Source organism: Hypanus sabinus, chromosome 4 (assembly GCF_030144855.1).
Source record: "Hypanus sabinus isolate sHypSab1 chromosome 4, sHypSab1.hap1, whole genome shotgun sequence".
In the NCBI taxonomy this organism is placed as follows: Eukaryota; Metazoa; Chordata; class Chondrichthyes; order Myliobatiformes; family Dasyatidae; genus Hypanus; species Hypanus sabinus.
In genome coordinates, this window is record NC_082709.1 from 127,994,089 (window position 1) to 128,013,975 (window position 19,887).

Sequence of the window (19,887 nt, forward strand, 5' to 3'; positions counted from 1 at the left end):
AATCAATTTTGGCTAGCTCTCTCTCCTGCCTTTGTAATTCCCTTTACGCCACTGTAGTACTAATATATCTGACTTTAGCTTATCCTTCTCAAATTTCAGGATAAATTCTATCATATTCTATCATATAGGGGTGACTACCTCCCTGTAGCTCCTCCCTATCACCTTTCTCAGTCGCTTGTATAAACTGAAGGTCATCGAGCTGCACTTCCAGTTCCATTCTCTGAGGAGCTGCAACTCAGTGCACCTGGTGCAGATGTGGTTATCCAGGATGCTGAGGGTCTCCCAGAATTCCCACAACTCACACACAGAACAAAACACTGCCCCTGGAGCCATTCCCACTGCTTTAACCGTATCTTAACAGACGAGGAGTAATGAAGAAGAAGAAGAAGAAGAAACTTACCAGATATTTACCTTGCCCAAGCCAAATGGGCCAAAGCCACTCCATCAGTGGCAGACTTACAGGGGCTGTAACCAAGGTAGAGCATACAAGGTAAATGATCAGGCACTGAGGAGTACAGTAGAACAGAGGAGTCTGGGAATGCAGACACAAAAATTCCCTAAAAGTGGTGTCACATGTAGATAGGGTAGTAAAGAGAGCTTTTGGTACATTGGCCTTTATAAATCAAAGTATTGAGTATAAGTGTTGGAATGTTATGGTGAGGTTCTATAATGCATTGGAGAGGCTGAATTTGGAGTATTGTGTGCAGTTTTGTTCACCTAGTTACAGGAAGGATATTAATAAGGTTGAAAGAATGCAGAGAATGTTTACAAGGATGTTGCCGGGATTTGAGAAACTGAGTTACAGAGAAAGGTTGAATAGGTTACGACTTTATTCCCCGGAGTGTAGAAGAATGAGAGAAGACTTGATAGAGGTATATAAAATTATGATGGGTATAGATACAATGAATGCAAGCAGGCTTTTTCCACTGAGGCTAGGGGAGAAAAAAAAGAGGACATGGGTTAAGGGTGAAGGGGGAAAAGTTTAAAGGGAACATTGGGGGGTGGGGGCTTCTTCACGTAGAGAGTGGTGGGAGTGTGGAATGAGCTGCCAGATGAAGTGGTAAATGCGGGCTCACTTTTAACATTTAAGGAAAACTTGGACAGGTACATGGATGAGAGATGTATGGAGGGATATGGGCCAGGTGCAGATCAGTGGGACTAGGCAGAAAAATGGTTCGGCACAGCCAAGAAGGGTCAAAAGGCCTGTTTCTGTGCTGTAACGTTCTATGGTTCTATGGCTGCTTGGCTTGCCCATGCCTTAATTTTATTTGCTCTTTCTAATGAATCCTGTTCACTGATTTGAAGCTCTTGTATAGCCTGAACAGCGTAATTCACTTCCTTGCACATTGTGCGGCAAGCTATGTGCACAATCAGAGCAAATTCCAGACACCTGCAGAGCAAAATGAAGTCACTTACTGGATATGGAAACATCTAGTCCATCAATAATGAATCCTGGCTGGATCCACTGGTAGACTCTCCAGCAGCAACTCTGGTAAGAATGAGCCATTCAATGTGTCACTGCAACCTTTCAGCACCTCGTTTTTCTCCACTGTAAGAGCCCTTTCATTGTAAACTGATGCATGTTGGTGGCATTTGCCTGTAGGTGCATCTATGGACAGATACACAGAAATCAATTTTGCACTGTGCTCTTGTGCTTGCAGGTAGATAAGTCATGTTTAGCAATTGATTTTACACTTTAGTCACCGAAAATAAACTGATTTTATGAGCTATTATCCGAGGTTGATTAAGATTTATCATGATATTAAATATTGACATACTCAGCTTTCAGTGACCAGTTCATATCAATCAATCAGTTGTAGGGTTTACGCATCTTTTCATTATTTTTATGCTTCATAAGTGTCGTTATCATTACACCAGTTTCTGAATTTCCTATGAAGTGTTTGTTAGCACATAGACAAAAGAACCTGGAACATATAACATTCAGGGGAGGAACAAGCTCTTCAGTCCATGATATCGTGCCAAACTAATTAAACTAGTAATTATATGGCTAATCTAATGAATCCCTTTTTGTCTATACAATGTCCATATCCATTCCATACGCATTCTCTAGATATGCAAATGCCTATCTAAGAGCCTCTTAAATGCTTCTATCATGTGTTTCTCTGTTACCACCCTGACACCATATTCAAAGCACCCACCACTTGCTGTGCAAAAAAAATCTTATCTGATCTCAGTTCATAGTCATTTCAGATCTATCATTCTCTGTGTTGGAAAAGACAGAAGACAGCTACAAGCCATACTTAAATATTTTTTTAATTGAACTTGCTATAGCAGCCTTTGTAATTCAAATATATGCTGTGAAGAGCCCCAAGTAATATTGTGTGGGGGACCAGGATTGAGGACGTGATGCACCCTGCGCAATACTATCATGGGCCATGGTATTTTGTTAGGGAGACCAGAGAATATGGTGCAAGGTACTACAAAGGACATGGTGTATAGAACTCCAAAGATCTATGTAGGATGCAAAGATTTCTAGGAAGTTACATTCAGATGATTTAGAAACCAGGGCATATTAATTTAAAGTACAAACGTTTGTAATTTGTTGAAATCTATAAGATTTCAACCTATCACTTTCAATCAATAATACATCTTCTGATGAGGGAAATACATGTGCCACAGATTTGGAACTCTTCTGAAAGACTGGAGAGGAAGAAAATGTACATTGCATTTAAACAATAAACAAACATATCAGAATATTATACTTGAACAATGACTTTTTTGCAATTTAAATAATCATTTCATTACTGCTTTGCAGTCAAAGGTTTCAGAGCGCCTTTCAAAACTGTTTCCTCCTGAACAACCGATTGATGCACCTAGAATTAAGATAATCTATTTTAGTTTTGCTCATCTAAGGAACTCAGTGATCCAAGACCTAGGCTCTAAGCATCAATATGACAGAGAATACTGAGGACATTCAGCAGATCAGACATGTGGGATGACAAACAGAGAAAATGTAAAGGTCTGGGACCCTTTATCCAAAGCACTGAAGAGAAACGAAAATAATCCAATTGTGATGAAAGCACCTTTGTCATTTTCTGATTTATTTCAGATTTCTTGTATTTACACTTTTTTGATTATTCAGTTCCTGCCACTGCACCAAAAGGAACTTGAATTCCAATATCTTCCATGTGTTCTGACATTATCTCATATGTTTCAATATTCTGACATTGGATCTGTGAAAACAGATCATATAACATTCATTAAAACAACCTTGAAACCATTCTTCACAGAGGTTGGTCAGATTATGTATCTGAATCCTCCAGAGCCCTTTGAGTATTTTCATTCAGGAGCCTCTTTAGTCACCTGAACATATATTAAAAAGTGAGAAATTATACAGATTCAAGGATTAACTTCAACATTCACATTAAAATATGTCTTCATTGCTGGGGTCAGTAACAACACATCCTTACATTCTTAGGCCTGCCAAGGTATGAATTAGCACATATCACATAATGCACAACTCTTCCCGGGACAATAATATCATTTTCACTAATCATAAGGTTATCAATGGCTGTCAGGTCTCAAAAGAAGTCTGATATCTAACTAAACACAAGACAAGCATTAAACAGAACAAAGCAACATTCCGACAGGAACATTTAAAAACTATAAGGGGAGACATAGTCAGAACTATTTTCATTCTCTCTTAGTCAATTTAACCCTATCCACACACACAGGATGGGTCTGTCCTCATACCATCACCCAGTGTGTATTTCCTCGTCCGTCAGCTATAATCTCACCCTCCACTGGAGAGGAAGACGGGTAGGTCACCCATACTTTACCCCACCAACCCCTTGCAAAACTGAATTGACTCTTTATCAGTGTGGTCAGTTGTGCCACTAGGAACAAAAGTAATAGATTGTCCTGTCATTAACAAGAAGGCAGAACCTCCTTTCAAGGGGCATTGTTCAAATTTTACAAAGCATGGGAAAGGACAGGTAACTATTCAGATAAAGTATGGGCAGAAGTAAGTAAATTAATTTGCTGTTTTAATAGGCCATTTATTCATTCAATCACATCACCATCCTGAGGACAAAAGGGGACATGGAAGACCCTTCATACACCATTAGAGCCAGCGCACCCTGGTACCCTGGAACCCAAAAACTGCGAACTATTATCAGGTTGAAATTCAAGGAGATCATCATATGCAGAAACAAGATGTTCTAATCCCTGAAGGATGTCATCCTGATTATCTTTAACAGTAGGGATTGCCATCAAAAGGCCAGAATAAGTGTCCACCATAATGAGAAGGTACTGGAATCACTTCTGTAAAGGAAAAGGACCGACATAATCTATTTGCCAAACCTGAGCAAGAGCAAATGGCAACCAATGGTCATTTTAAAAGTTGTCAGTCCTTAATTTCTAAACATAGCCCACAATTTCCCATCACTGTACGAGTTATATCAGTGGAAAGAAATAATCCTCTCTGCCTAGATCACTCCATGATACCCTGTACCACCAGATGACCAGAAGACTCATGGGCCTACCAAGCAAATGGCAATACTGGTGCTTGAGGCTGAAGGCAAGGTGTCACCATGCCAACACAAGCGTGTTTGTCAGAAATCTTGTCATTGGTGAATCATCTTTCAAATGGGCATCAACATAGTAAACTGTAATGGTAACATGTGATGATTGGCTCCAAGTGTCCTTTTGTAACTCCACTCCCTGTAAAGGATGCCCATAACAGTGTTAGACAGCTAGTTCAACTGGGGCAACCAGACAGAAAGTTCATTAACAGCAGCCCAAGAATCAATAAAAATATGGACTTCTTCGGTTTCATGCATAATGACAGTATGCACTGCTATAAGCTCTGTATATTGAACTGACAGATCACAGACTTCCTTCTTCAGTCTTGTTGGATGAGAGGATTAAAGGCAGAAGACTTCCAACAATGATAACTGTTCTTCCATATCACAGAACCATCAGTAAACCTGATGTGCTGCTGCTAAGCAGGGGTTAGAAAATCAAAGGGAATGCCCCACACAACAGGTGAGACATCAATCAGAAATGCCTTGTGCTTTGCCCCTCTGTTTCCACAGTTTGCACTTTTGTGTCAGCCTGTGCAGCTCCTTAGCTTGTGCTTGTGTGGTTTTCACAGCCTTTTCCAGTGTCAAACCTTTTTCACAGGGCAATCTTACTCTGAGCTCACTATCCAGGACTGCACAAACTATTTTGTCTCGAACTAGTGAGGCTCTCAAATCTCCAGAGTCACAGGACTTACTCAATGAGTGAAGCTCAGCTCAAGCTCAGTCAAAGCTAACACCTTGTATCTCTCACTCATGGTGTTTTCACTTGGGACAAAATACTCCTCAAATGTCATCATTGGAGTGCCCAACATATAGGCTGGCCTCATCAGTTTGAAAGCTATTACATATGTCCAAAGCATCTTCACCAATCACATGTAGAAAAATAGACGCTTTCAATTTTTCATCAACCCCTCCTGCTCTGTTAGCCACAAAATAAATATTGAATCAGTGTTTGAAGCATTGCCAGTTATCTGTCGGATTGCCGGTAAACTGCACAGGTGAAGGAGGACTTAACTTGTCCATGACAGGAATTTTCAGCCTCTCACCTGAATTTCTTGGTGAACTTAGGGGCACAATGTACTCTCTTGCCTCGATGGCTGTTTTTTTATCGGAACTGGTGTCTTTTTCTCGGTTGCTCATGGTATTCACTTACACTTCATGTTTAGGCCTCACGCCAACTTCTGACACCATGTTATGTTTGTTCTTAATAGAGACAAACTTAGCATAGGTTTAAGGCTGATGCACATATTCTGAACACTCTTCAACTAGCGACCAGCTCAATAATGTCATATACAGTTCCGGATGAACCATCCATATTGCCCACTGGGAACTGCAGTTCTTTTTTATGTACGCACATAATAACACAGACTTGACAGATGTTCATTCAATGTTTTACAAAATCTGATATGCTGCAGTTACTTCTTGACGAGTGTTCCAAGATAATCATGGCCTGCCTTCTAGCATTTATAAATTTGAGGTCATCCAATACTTCGGCTCTCACCAGCTTATCTATCACTCCTGTGCTTAATGGCTCTCGATTGGATCACTGTTGTGAGTTTAACTCTCTGTATCTTCCCCAATCATGAAAACCTCCAGGATATATCTACTCCTCTTCTTCTGGTCACGTTATCATCACTGAAATTTATTATTATCAAATTGAATTGTTAAGGCTGTAAACTCTACCACCAATCCACCTTTTCCTTTTTAAGATATTCCTTAAACTCTGTCCCTCAATTAACATGTTGATCAGCTGCCGCATTTCTCTAATGGGTTGTTCAGGTTTTAGATTTGCAAAGAGAGAAAGCACTGAAACTAACCCTATAGCCCACGGAGTTTGTGCCAGCAATGAAACATCAGTTACACTATTATTACATCTATTTCTGGTTCTTAAGGTTGTCAAGCCAAGGGGTGGTAGTGGGGACAAGCTCCCACTACCCAAAAGTGCTCCTCACGGCATGCGACTCAAATAGCCTCTGAGAACCAAGTCCAACTCCTGGCCTTCTCCTGTGGCTTAGCCTCTAAGCCTGGTGGAACGGTTTCTACTGACAGGAGAAGGGATGAAGGCGGATCCTAACACCTTAAAACCAGTGCTTCAGGTAGATGAAGCTCATCAGCCTGGGAAGGCAGTCCATCTAAGAGAGGGAAAACTCTGATTTCAAACCTCCGCTGCCTTGGGGCCATACCCACTCATGGGAAAGGCTTCGGGAGTAAACCCTGAGGACAAATCCGGAGCTGGAGTCCCTAAAGCAGTCCGACGTTGCCTTCAACCTCGTTCTGGCAACTCCTGCAAAACGTCACTGGTGCCAAGCTGTATCGGCCCTCACCCTTCCCTTGGACAACATCTGTGTTGTGGAGAGGGGAGACTTGCTGCATGGTCAACTGCCGGTCTTCCATATAGCCTTGCCCAGGCCTGTGCCCTGGAAACCATTCCAGGCGCAGATCCATGGTCTCGCGAGACTAACAGATGCCAACACCACATCTGTTTCTATTCTTCCCACATTATCACCACATATCCCCTGGTTCCACCAATCATCTGCGCACACAGTGGAATTTACAGTGGCCAGCTGACATGCCAACCTGTATGTCTTTGGAACATGGATGAAACCACAGCCTCCAGAGGAAACCCAGGTAGTCATCGGGAAAACATGGTGCTGATAGCGCCAGTGGTCAGCATTGAATCCAGATCACTGGAGTTATGGGTCAGTTGCTCCACTAGCTGATAAGGTTTTGCTTTGATAAGGTTTATTTTAAGTAGCTTTGTAACATCTTTTTGCAATGAGGCTGTTGTATTAATTCAGTATTTTGATGTCTCCAGAGACAGTGGTTTATATTAAAATGTTCTGATAGGTGATGAATCAAATTGCAACTATATTTTGTCAATTTGTCTCAGATTCTTGTTTGATAGCATTGTTTGCATTGTACCATAAAGAATAGACAATATCAGATAGCTATAGCATTTAACACCGATGGATTGTTGTACAAGATGGTTGATGCCATGAATGAGAGTAGCTTCTTATTCAACAACTCACTGAAGTGATGTTGCCTGGTGCAAGGTGAGATATTTTGTTGTAGAGCTATTTTACATACTAATGCAAGATTTTGATCATATTACACTGTAATCATTCAATCATTAAGCATTGTGAATGCATCCCAACATTTAAATTAGATTAACTTCGAATTTCCATTGTTACTGTTGTATCTGAGGCTCATTTTTTTAAGCATTTGCTTTTCATTGCATACTAAACTATTCCTTATTTTTATGTTTCAATAGGATATACACAAGTTTCATTATCACTTTTTGATTTTAAGGTACTTCAATATTTATTGGTACAGAAGAACCAATCCACTGATTTTTCCTGACAGTAAACAGGCAATTCCCTTTTCATTATCTGGATCTGTGCATGTTTTTTTTTCGCAGGTGCTTAAGTGCAGAATTGCATAATTCAATTCCATTTTTAGTTTCAAATTAATTTCCACTGACAGGCTAAAATTTGCTTTTATATATATGCAATTTATGCTCAGTGGTGCTTTGCACATTGTAGTCTATGATTGTGTCCATCCATCTGTGAAAACTGTATTTCAGAGGCTTTGAATAAGGTTGCTTCTCACTTGATGCGTTATTGCAGTTGGAACCCAACTACTGGGGTAGGTAGTTCAGCTCCGTGAGCCTCTTCCACCTTTCGGTTGGGCAACGATGAATGTGATATACTGAAATTGAAAGTCTAAAGGATTTCCCTGTGGAGAATAAATATGCTGTGATTTTATATTCTGATCCATTCTGGGTGCATCATTTTGTACAGTAATGCGCTCAGTAATCTTGATCAACTTTGTCAAAAGTTATGTAATGCATCCATGTCTTGATGTAGTAAGTACCTGTAGCTTCCATATGATACTGATCTGATTTCCATTCAAACTAATCAATCCACTTGTGGCATTCACTGATAACTGTCTCATTCTTCTGATGATAAATATCTAATGGGAGACCCGTAATTGTGGGAGTGCATTGGAGTGAAGAACAGTAATGCCATGGGTTGGATTAAAAAAAAAGGAAAAGCTTGTAAATGTAAAGTGGAAGGCAAAGCATTGGTCCAAAAGAGTAGACAAGAGATAACTCATTTCCATGAAACAGGCAAATTAAAATGAAAAACCGTGTGGCATAAATGTACAATAGGAACTATGTAATCCTTAACAAATATAAAATACTACAACCTGCATTTTCTATTTTTGAAGTTCAGTTTGGTGATACCAAGTAATAGGGTTACAAGGCTCAAAATGTTCAAATTTGTACATATAAAAACCAGTAGAATATTTTTTGGCTGGTAATGTTTATAGTCCCATAAAAATTGGTATTAGGTATGTAGATATCCAAAAATAAATCATAAGTTAAAACCACCCCATCTAGTCTCTGACAAACTATTAATCTCCCTAGTCCAATCGACCTACATCCATACCCCCTCCCATCCATGTACTGTATCAATCCAAATTTCTCTTAAACGTTGATATTGAACACACTTCTACCACTTCTGCTGGCAGCTAGTTCCACACTCCCATCACTCTCTGAGTGAAGAACTTCCCCCTCATGTTCCCCTTAAAGAGTTCACCTTTCACACTTAACCCATGACCTCTAGTACCCAGTGTCACCCAACTTCAGTGGAAAGAGCTGCTTGCATTTACCCTGTTGAATCTTCTCTAAATATTTTGCATATGTCCCCTCCTTTTTTTACGCTCCTGGGAATAAAGTCCCAACCTGTTCAACTTTTACCTATAACTCAAGACATCTAGTCTGGCAACATCCTTGTAAGTTTTCTCTGCACTCTTTCAATTTTATTGACATCTTTCCTGTAGATAGGTGACCAAAACTGCACACAATACTCCAAAATAGGCCTTGCAAACGTTTTAAACAGCTTCAACGTAACATCCCAACTGCTGTACTCAACACTTTGATTCATAAAGGCCAATGTGCCAAAACCTCACCTTATCGTCCTATCTACTTATGATGCCATTTTCAAGGAACTATGAATCCGTATTCCCAAATCCCTCTGTTCTACCACACTCCCCAATGCCTGACTGCTCACTGTGTCAGGCCTACCCTGGTTTGTTCTCCCAAAATCTAACACCTCACACTTGTCTGCATTAAATTACATCTGCTATTTTCAAGCCCACTTTTCCAGCTGGTCCAAATTCTGCTGCAAGCTTCGATTGCCTTCCTTGCCATCTACTACACACCCAACCTTAGTGTCATCCGCAAATGTGCTGATCCTGTTGACTACTCTGTCATCCGGATCATTTTTACAGATGACAAACAATGACAGACCCAGCACCAATCCCTGTGGCACACCACTAGTCAGAGATACAACTACCCACTGCCACTCTCCAGCTTCATCACAAAGACAATGTCCAATCCCATTTACCACCTCATCCTGAATACCAAACAGCGGAACCTTCTTGACCAACCTCCCATGTGGGACCTTGTCAATGGTCTTGCTCTAGTTCATATCGACGACCTCAATTGCCTTGCCTTAATCAACTTACCTGGTATTATTCTTGAAAAACTCTATAAGACTGATTGATAAGATCTACCATGAACAAAATCACATTGAGTATTCCTAATCATTTCCTGTCTATCCAAATACTTGTACTGTATATCTGGTTCCTTAGAATACTTTCTCAAATTTTTCTCACTACTGATGTCATGATCACTTGTCCATAATTTCCCAACTTATTTTAGACCCTTTCTTAATGGAACAACATTAGCCATTCGCCAATTCCTCAGCACCTCAGCTGTAGCTAAGTTCATTTTAAATATAGGGACCCTGTAATTTCTGCACTAGCCTCTCACAAGGTCTGATGGAACACCATGTCAGGCCCTGGGGATTTATCCACCCTAATTTACCTCAAGACAGCAAACACCTCCTCCTCTGTAATCTGTATATGGTCCATAACCTCACTGCAGTTTTGCCTCACTTCTATAGACTGTGTCCATCTCCAGAGTAAATACAAATGGAAAATACCCATTTAAGATCTGAATCCATTTATCTTGATCCTAAATTCATTTATGATTTTTGTATATTGATGAAAAGTGGGTTTCTGAGTTACAGTATGAAGGAGAATGACAATGAGTGCATAATTCTGATGGAAAGTTTTGCTGATGTCTGTACCTAGCTTTGGAAATGCATTGCACAAATGTTAGCAAATGAACTTCAATTGTAATAACTGATGGGAGGTACATAGCTTGCTTCCATTGTCTCCAATGAAATCTAGCAAGGTGGGAACAAAAACATCAATAGAGTTTCCAGTATTAAACATTTCCAATGACATCCCAGTGGGCTGGAGGAAAGCATATGTATTTTTATTTAAAAAAGACAGTACGGATAAGCCAGGAAACTATGAGCTGCTGAGCCTTGCATCAGTAGCATGAAGTACTGGAAACAATTCAAACAGACAGAATTTATGTGTCGGATGGCATTGGGGGAGTCAGCATGGTTGTGTGAACATAAAATCCGGCCTCATAATTTTGCAGAAAGCAAAACAGTATGTCTAAGGATATAGCAAGGTGTAGATCTGCTGGAAAGTGCAGTGGAGTGGTGGCAGATGGAATTTAATCCAGATAAGTATGAGGTTGTGCATTTTGTGAAGTCAAATACTTGTCAGTGAATGTAGCAGAGACTTGACCCGAAAGTAGAGCAGCGGAGACAGTTCAGCGATGATCAATAACTTTAATAATAGACTGAAAATTACAAGCCACAAGGGGCTGCGAAATGAGAGAGAGAGAGCAGTTTCTAAACACCACAGGCAATCAGGTAACTGAAGGCTAGGAGCAACTGATTGAGGCTGGCTGGTTCAATGCATGAACAAAGGCTGCGGATGAGAGCTAGGTTTAAATAGTCTGCAGATGATTTGGAAATGAGTGGGAGGTGACACCTGTTGGCAGGGTGGAGTCTGGCAGGTACCTGCCTGTGCAGATCTGACAGGAACCCCCTCCTCTTGCAGCCAGTACCCAAGAATCCAGGATGATCCGGTTGGGTCCAGTGGAACTCCTTGATGAGAGATGGATGTACCCAAGACCTTTTCTCCAGGGAATACCCTTTCCGGTCAACCAGGTACAGGAACACCATTCACAATGATGCAAATCCACCAACACGCAAACTGTGTGCACTGGGCAACCATCCACCTTCATAGGATCTGGGGGTACAGACTCAGGTGGGTTGAGTGGTCCGTGGACAATGGGCTTGAAGCTAGACACGTGGAAAGTAGGGACTGTGGCAGCCGGAGACAGTAAGTGACTGGATTAACGAGATGGGTAAACTTGAAGGGACTAGTGAACTAGAGTAAGAGGTTGCAGGAGTTGGTGTGCATGGCAGATCTCGGATGGACAGCCAGACACCATCTTCAGGTTGGAGAAGTCCAGCTGGGTGCCGCCAGCAGTTGGCCTGGTGACAATAGCCATGGTTGCCAGGAAGGATGGCCCTCTGTGCCCTCTTCCAAGCATTCTGGCAGCAGCAAAGTAGGACCCTGGCAGACAGGAACTCAATCATTAGCTCCTCCAATGGGAACAACAGGAGTTGGTAGTCATGAAGCACTTCAGAGGGGGACATACTCATAGCAGAGGAGGTGTGTTGATTACAGGACAATTCGGCCCAGAGTAGATACTTGTTCAATGTGGAAGGGTTAGAGACGGTGAAGCATCACAGGAATTTCTCCACGTGCTGTTTGGCTCTTTTTGATTGTTCATTGGTTTGCAGATAATAGCCAGAGGACAAACTCACTGAGGTGCAGAGGAGGGATCAAAAAGCTCGTCAAGAGTGAGAGATGAATTGTGGGCCACGGTCGAACACAATGTCCTGAGGGAAGCCATGGAGATGAAATACATGTTGGAGAACCCAGGTCTGCCATCCCTACAACTGATGGAGGTTTGGGGAGGGTAATGAAGTGGGCCATCTTGGAGAACCAGTCTACCACTGTCCTAATCACCACGGCTTGTTTGGAAGGTGGCAAACCCATGATGAAATCCATGGTGATGTGGGATCGTTGGTGTCTAGGTGTCTAAGAGACAAAAATGGCCTCAGATTGGAGAAATTGGACTGAGCACATTGAGTGCAGGCAGCAACAAACTGACACATCTGCAGTGATAGCGGACCACCAGAACCGGTGATGAAGAAAATCCATAGTCCAACACGCACCTGGATGGCTAGGGAGTGCTAAAGAGTGGGCCCCACTCGAGTGCCTTAGAGCACACAGCTGCCGGTACACACATGCAGTTGTCAGGGACTTTGGCCGGAGCAGGCTCTGATGTAGGGCCTGATGAATCTGGTTTTCTAGATTCTAGATGATCAGGGTAAGGGTCTTTGAGGATCAAATGATGGGCTGAGGGTTGATCTCAGGGTCAAAATGGCATGACAGGGTGTCCTCCTTAGGGTCAGTGGGAGATAGTGAAGTTGAATTGTTCAAAGAAAAAGGCCAGCAAACCTGACATGGGTTGAGTTGGTGGGTCTGTTGTCTGGATATGAGGTTCTGGTGGTCAGCCCAGATCAGGAAGAAATCAGGGTATCCCATTCGCCGAAGTCTCCATTCCTTGAAGGCCCATTTACTGGTGAATATTTCCCTGTCTCCTACTCCATAGCTGAACTTGCATGCAGAGAATGCACAAGGTTGTGTCTTCCCATCCAACCCTTGCTGGGAAAGGATGGCCCCAGCTCCTATGTCAGATACCTCCATTCTACCACAAAAGATCCAGAGGGGTTTTGATGGTGGAGAATTGGAGCAGTGGTAAAGCATCTCTTGAGCTTCTTTAAAGCAAGATCCTTAGCACCAGACCAGTTATCTGTGAGGTAGATGATTTGGTGAAGGAGGAGCAGTGATTGGGCAGTGGTTTTGGATGAAATGGTGGTAGAGTTTGGGGAAGCCCAAGAAGCACTGTATCTGTCTGAGATTTGTATCTGTTCAATGACACCACACGCTTTCCCTGGGTCCCTGGGGTGAAAGGACATAACCCAGGGAAAAAATGACTGGGGTGTGGAACTGGCAGTTTTCTAACACAGTGTAGTTTGTTTTCAAATAGATACTGAAGCACTGTACCGACAGGACAAACATGATCCTGGGGCTCCTTGGAGAAGATAAGGATGTTGCCGAGGTAGATGAACACATACCTGTGCAGCACATCTCAGAGCATCTTGTTAATGAAGGTTTGGAAAATGATTTTGGGAAGTCTGAAAGATATCAACTGGTATTCGTCATGGCCAGTAGGAGTTACAAATGCCTTCTTTCATTCATCCCCTGGCAGATTTTGATGAAGTTGTATATGCTATGGAGATCCAGGTTGGTGAAGATTTTGGCCCTGCAGAGTGTTTTGAATGCACTATCCTCTAAGGGATAATGGTGGGAGTTCTTAACGGTGACTTTATTGAATCCATGGTAGTCAGTGCAGGAACAGGTACCCTTCTTTTCTTTCTTTTTGACAAAGAGGAATCCTGTACCAGCTGGGGACTGAAATGGTCAAATGAAACCACACTGTAGTGCTTCGGCAATGTCCTCATTCGTAGTTTGGGCATCAGGAGGGGAGACAAAGAGCAGACAAACTCAGGTGTGATGAGCTCCTCTGGTCTGTGCAGACAGGCAGAAATCATTGGGCTCCTGGGTTTTTAGAGCACTTGAATTTATTTATTCTTGTCTTAACAAGGGTTGTTAATCCCTGGTGTTCTATGCTTAATCTTGTTAAATTGATTTGATGTACAGGTTTTCTGCATTCTCTAATTATTTAAGTGGACTCCTGATTAGCAGTTATTCTGGGGTCCTAGCTCTTGGAACTCTTAATGATTAAACTGTGGTTGCCATCTCCAAATGGGAGTCTGTTTTTCCTTTGCATTTGGGTTCAGTCTTTGCCAGTGCAAACTGTGACATCCGGGAGGGATACTACCTGTGAGGAGGTTGACCATGCAGTGGTGTGTTCTGTGAGATGGCAGGGTGCTGACTTCCCTTATACTGAAGGCAATGGCTAAATGGTGCTATTTCTGTTGAAGTCTGGTGAGGTTGAGGGTTTTCTCTGTCTTGATAGATTCACAGAGTGAAATTCACTGAAGTTGCAAGCAGGTGTTTTGGTAGTTGAGTCCCTGAGGGAGGGGTTGGGGGAGCTTACCAGATAGAAGGCACATCATCTTTACCTGGTGGTGCTGTTTCTCCAGGCACAGTGGGCACTTAATATGCGAGTGAATGGCTGCTCTGCGATAAGTGCACAAGTTGTTTCTCCACTGACACAAACGCTCTTGGTGGGGTGGGGGAGAGTTTAATGGAGCTTTCCCTAACTGCATCTGTTCTGAAGGTATAACTGGGAACAGAACTGGGATTCTGGCTGGTGATCTACAGGGTCATTCTGTAAGATGCTTCTCAATACAGAGGGCCAGAGTGTTCAGGCTTTTAAGGTCAAGGGGCATCTCTAGAGTAACAAGCTTGTCTTTCAACCACTTCAAGAGGCCTGATGGTCATGTACCGGCAGTGCTTTTGCATTCCAGCCACAAGGGTCTTGAGTTCTACAGTGTAATCCAGCATCAAATGTGAGCCTTGCTCAGAAACCCTGCAAATCTCTGCAGTAAATACTTCATATTTATTGCAAATGGTGGCTTTATTGTCCCAGTTAACAGTGGCCCAGGTCACAGCTCGCTTACTGAAGAGAGAGATGACAAAGGTAATCTTGGCTCGGTCTGGAACCTATAGAGATTGCTGGAATTCTGTGTAAGGGACACTGGGACAGAAGTTGCAGCACGGAGTTGAACCACTCGGGCATCAGAATCTGGAGCTCCAAGGGATGAAGTTGCTGTAATGATACGGAGAGCTTGTTGAGAGTGGAGAGTAGATGGTCAATAGTTTGCTGTTGCTTCTGGCTCATGTATTCATGTTGGCTGATGACTTAATTTAGCTTAGAGTCTACGGGGTCAATCACAAGTTCACCCATCCTGTCCAAAAATCTAGAGGAGGCTTGACCCATAAGCAGAGCAGCAGAGACTGTTCATTGATGAATGAAAGCTTTAATAATAAACTGTAAAATAATATGCCACAAAACAAGAGAGCAGATATTAAACCCTTGAAGCAACAAGGTAACTGAAGGCTGGGAGCAACTGTTTGAGATTTGATGGGTGAACAAGGACTGTGGATGAGAGCTGGGTTTAAATAGGCTGCTGGTGATGAATTGGAAGTGAGTGGCAGGTGACTCCTGTTAGCTGGGTGGAGATTGGGACCTCTCTACCTGTGCAGGCCAGACAATTCTGGCAGAATATACAGAGTAAATGATAGGGACTTAAGGAGTGTTGGTTTAAAGAAAGGCCTTTGGCTATAATCCATAGAATAGAGACACAGGAAGAAGGCATTTGGTGTGTTTGCTTTGAAAGGCTGAGATATTGAGTACGGGTATAGGAGATGGGATTTTAAATTTGCAGCTGTACAAAACCTTTGTTTAGCCATGCTTGGTGTATTTTGGGTAGTTCTGGTCCCTATACTACAGAAAGGATGTGGTAGCTTGAGAGTGAGTACTATAGAGATTCGGCTGGATATTGCCTGGAATGGACTGGTTTCATTTCAAGGAGAGATAGAATAGACTGAGTTTGATCTCGCTGGAACATTGGAGGTTAAGGGGTGACCTTATAGAGGTTTATGAAAACATAGGTACGGTTGATGGTCAGCTATTTTCCCCAGAATAGTGGATTGTAGAATGAGAGGGCACAACACTAAGGTGAGAAGTGAAATTTAAGGAAGATCTGAGGGATCTGCTTTTCCTGTTGATGCTGGTGTTCAGATGGACTGAGTTGTCTGAGGTAAGTACATGAATAGGAAAGAAATAGAGGAACATGACCTATTTACCAATTTTAATGTAGGTAAATGGGATTAGTGTTTTTGGCATCACAGATGGGATGGGTTAAAGGCCCTGGTTGAGTGCTTTATGACTCTGAACAGAGAGATTATACTACAACTGAAGAGGTGAACCAGATCATATTGCCTTAATGGCTCAGTGTTTTCAACTTCACTTAATATCCTTTGGTAGATGTCTTCATTTTGAAATTTAAAGTTATTCTTTGCCTATGCCAAGCAAAGCTTTAGTCACTGCATACCTGTATGCATGGTTATATTCTGATCATTCCAAATCTACTTTAGGAATTGGAAGGGAAGTGACAATTTGTTCAAATGATCATACCAATAGGTTGTTTCTTGCAATGTCTACATTATTAACCACATTTACCAAGAGCTTTTTTTTTCATGCTCAGGGCATTTGAGGTGTTCACCATGCAAAGCACTGGTGCTGGCTGTACTTCATTTGAGGAACTCAACTTGGAAGGAGGTACAGAAAAGGATAATATTTAGAGCACATTCAATGTGCACTAGCTTACAGGACAAATAAGATAATACTGCCTGAGTGCAAATTAGAAAGTTATGACAGAGTTCGAATTTACAAAATGCTTAAATAGCTTTTTGATGTGCTAGCAGATTTCACAGCCAATAAAATCAAATGAAAGCCAATTAAGAACATTGCAAGAAGTCACAATGCAAAGAGTTAAGTATTGAGGAGAAGCAGTCATTTCTTAAAGAGCGAAGACAGTGTACAGTATTTACTCTCTGGTTTTGCGGGTTCTAAAGTAGAGAATGAGACAACCTTGCAAATTGCAGATTCCTCCACAGGAACTGATGATGGCTAATTGGGTAGGTGGGCAATTTGGTCCATTGCTTCTCCCAATTGTGGAGCCTCAGTGTGCTCCTAAGCATAGCCTCAACACTACCTTCAATTCCCAGTCTCCGCTTTAGAGTTCGCAGCAAATCATTGGAACACAATTTATGGCCTACTGGGCAGGGAAAATCACTGTTCTCTTCTGAGGCTTGAACTACCTATGGCAAGGATCTCAAGTCATTACAATATTGTCCCCAAATTCCAACGAACTTGTGGAAAAAATAAGCCAGCCAACATCCATATCCTGTCCAAAGCCACATTGATGACCGAACTATATGCAGTCAGCTCCATTCAGCAGGTTCAAATGGACACCAAACATCAGACTCCAAAATGGTTACTTTGTTCTAGGCTGTTACAAGAAGAGATGTTTGGGTCAGAGATAAAGATTCAAGAATGTGCTCTAAGCCTTCTTGCGAAAAAAAAACATTCTCGCTCAGAGTCCATGACCATTCAAAGTGGAGAAGGAGCTTTTGGCATGGCAGTAAGAAGCTCAATCCATGCATCAGAAACTGACAAAGATCCCGTTGAATTAGTCAGAGGGAACACATCTCCCACCTGCCTATCCTATGACACACCTGATTGATCTGTAGAAGACCATTAGACCATACAATATAGGAGTAAAATCAGGCCATCCAGTCTATCAGTCAGTTAATATCACTGTCAGATGTCATGAGATCTGTTGTTCTGCGAAAGCAATACAGTGCAATGCCTGATATGAAAAACCATAAATTACAATAAGAAATTAAGAAATATACATATAATTTAATAATTAGTGCAAAAAGAGAAAAAAGTAGTGAGATAGTGTACGGTGGTTCATAATCCCTTCAGAAATTTGATGGCGGAGGGGAAGAAGCTTTTCCTAAAACTTTGAGTGTTTATCTTCAGGCTCCTGTACCAATTAGCAATGAGAAGAGGGCATGTGCTGGGAGATGGGGTCCTTCTGATGAATACTGCTTTTTTGAGGTATCACCTTTTGAAGTCTGCTCTGCCATTCCATCATGGCTGATTTATTATCCCCCTCAAACCCATTCTCCTGCCTTCTCTCCCTAACCTTTGATGCCCTTACTAATCAAGAACCTATCAATCTCCACTTTAAATATACCCAATGACTGGCCTCCACAACCGTCTGTGGCAATGAATTCCACAGATTCACCATCCTCTTGCTAGGGTAATTCCTACTCGGTTCCATTCCAAAGGGATGTCCTTGTATTGTAAGGCTGTGCCCCCTGATCCTATACTCCACAACCATAAGAAACATCCTCTCCATTTCCATCCTATCTAGGCCTTTCAATATTGAATAGATTTTAATCAGATCCCCCACTCATTCTTTTGAATTCCAGTGAGTAGAGGGCTAGAGCCAACGAATGTTCCTCATATGTTAACCCTTTCATTCCTGGGGTCATTCTCATGGACCTCCAATGCCAGCGTATCTTTTATATAACTGCTCATAATACTCCAACACCTTAATAAAGCCTCAGTATTACATCCTTGCTTTTATAATCCCAGTCCTCTCAAAATGAATGCTAATTGTCTTCCTTATCACTGACGCAACCTGCATGTTAACCTTTAGAACTCCTGCATGAGGACTCCCAAGTCCCTTTGCATCTCTGATTTCTGATTTTGTTCTCCATTTAGAAAATAGTCTTCACCTTTATTTCATCTACCTAAGTGCGTGATCACACATTTCCCTACACTGTATTCCATCTGCCACTTCTTTGTCCATTCAACTAATCTGTCTAAGTCCTTCTGCAAGCTCCCTGCTTCCTCAGCACTTTCCGCCCTCACCTATCCTTGTGTCATCTACAAATCTGGCCACAAAGCTATCAATTCCATCATCCAAATCATTGACATATAATGTGAAAAGAAGCAGTCCCATCCCTGATCCCTGTGGAAACTGCTAGTCACCGGCAGCCAACCAGAAGAGGCCTCCTTTGTTCCCACTCTTTATCTCCTGCCAGTCATCCAATATTTTATCTCTGCTAGCATCTTGGGCATGCAGGCCCCACATTGTGCTCATCAGTGGAAGCAGGATTCACTATAACCAAGGGATGACCTTGGATGATGCCTCAGAATAGAGTGAGCATATACAAGCACTGGAAGACAATTAACATTTCACTAAGTTTGCCTAGCTTCATCTGGCACTAACTATACAAAATGCTGGTGAGGAATGTATTGATGTTATTTGAGAAAAACTGTAATTTATATATTGTTTGCCTAACAATGTACTTTGGAAAAGTGTAATCTAACAGTCCTCTTTTAAGCAAATTTACAAAGGTAATTGATGAAGGTAGAGTGATGAATGTGGTATATATAGGTATATGGTAAGGTGTTTGACAAGGTTCCTTGTGGTAAGCTCATTCAGAAAGTCTGGAGGTATGGGATCCAGAAAATCTTGGCTGCATAGATTTGGAATTGGCTTGCCCATAAAAGGGAAAGGGTGGTAGTAGATAGACTGTATTTAGCCTGGAGGTCAATGGCCAGTGTTCTGCATGGATCTGTTTTGGGTCCCCTTAGAGATTTTTATTAATAACTTAGAAGAGGAAGTGGTAGGTTGGGTTAGTAAGTTTTCAGATGACACCAAGGTTAGTGGAGTGTTAACAGGAAGCAGAACTGGGCTGTGGACAACCAGTGCCTTTT

General features: G+C 41.9%; 1 protein-coding gene across 10 annotated transcripts in view; it reads right to left on the minus strand.

Moving 5' to 3' along the window:
* Window positions 1–19,887, minus strand: part of LOC132393194 (uncharacterized) — a 322,118-nt gene that overhangs the window by 271,262 nt on the left and 30,969 nt on the right. For 8 of the 10 annotated variants that reach the window (XR_009511790.1, XR_009511787.1, XR_009511788.1 and 5 more), the window contains one exon: window positions 1,417–1,609. The exons of 1 other annotated variant lie outside the window; for it this stretch is intronic. The gene's annotated coding sequence lies outside the window, so the exon portion shown is untranslated. Of the gene's footprint in view, window positions 1–1,416; window positions 7,846–19,887 lie in introns of those variants that run through there. One more of the 10 variants, XM_059968136.1, reaches the window with a different exon arrangement.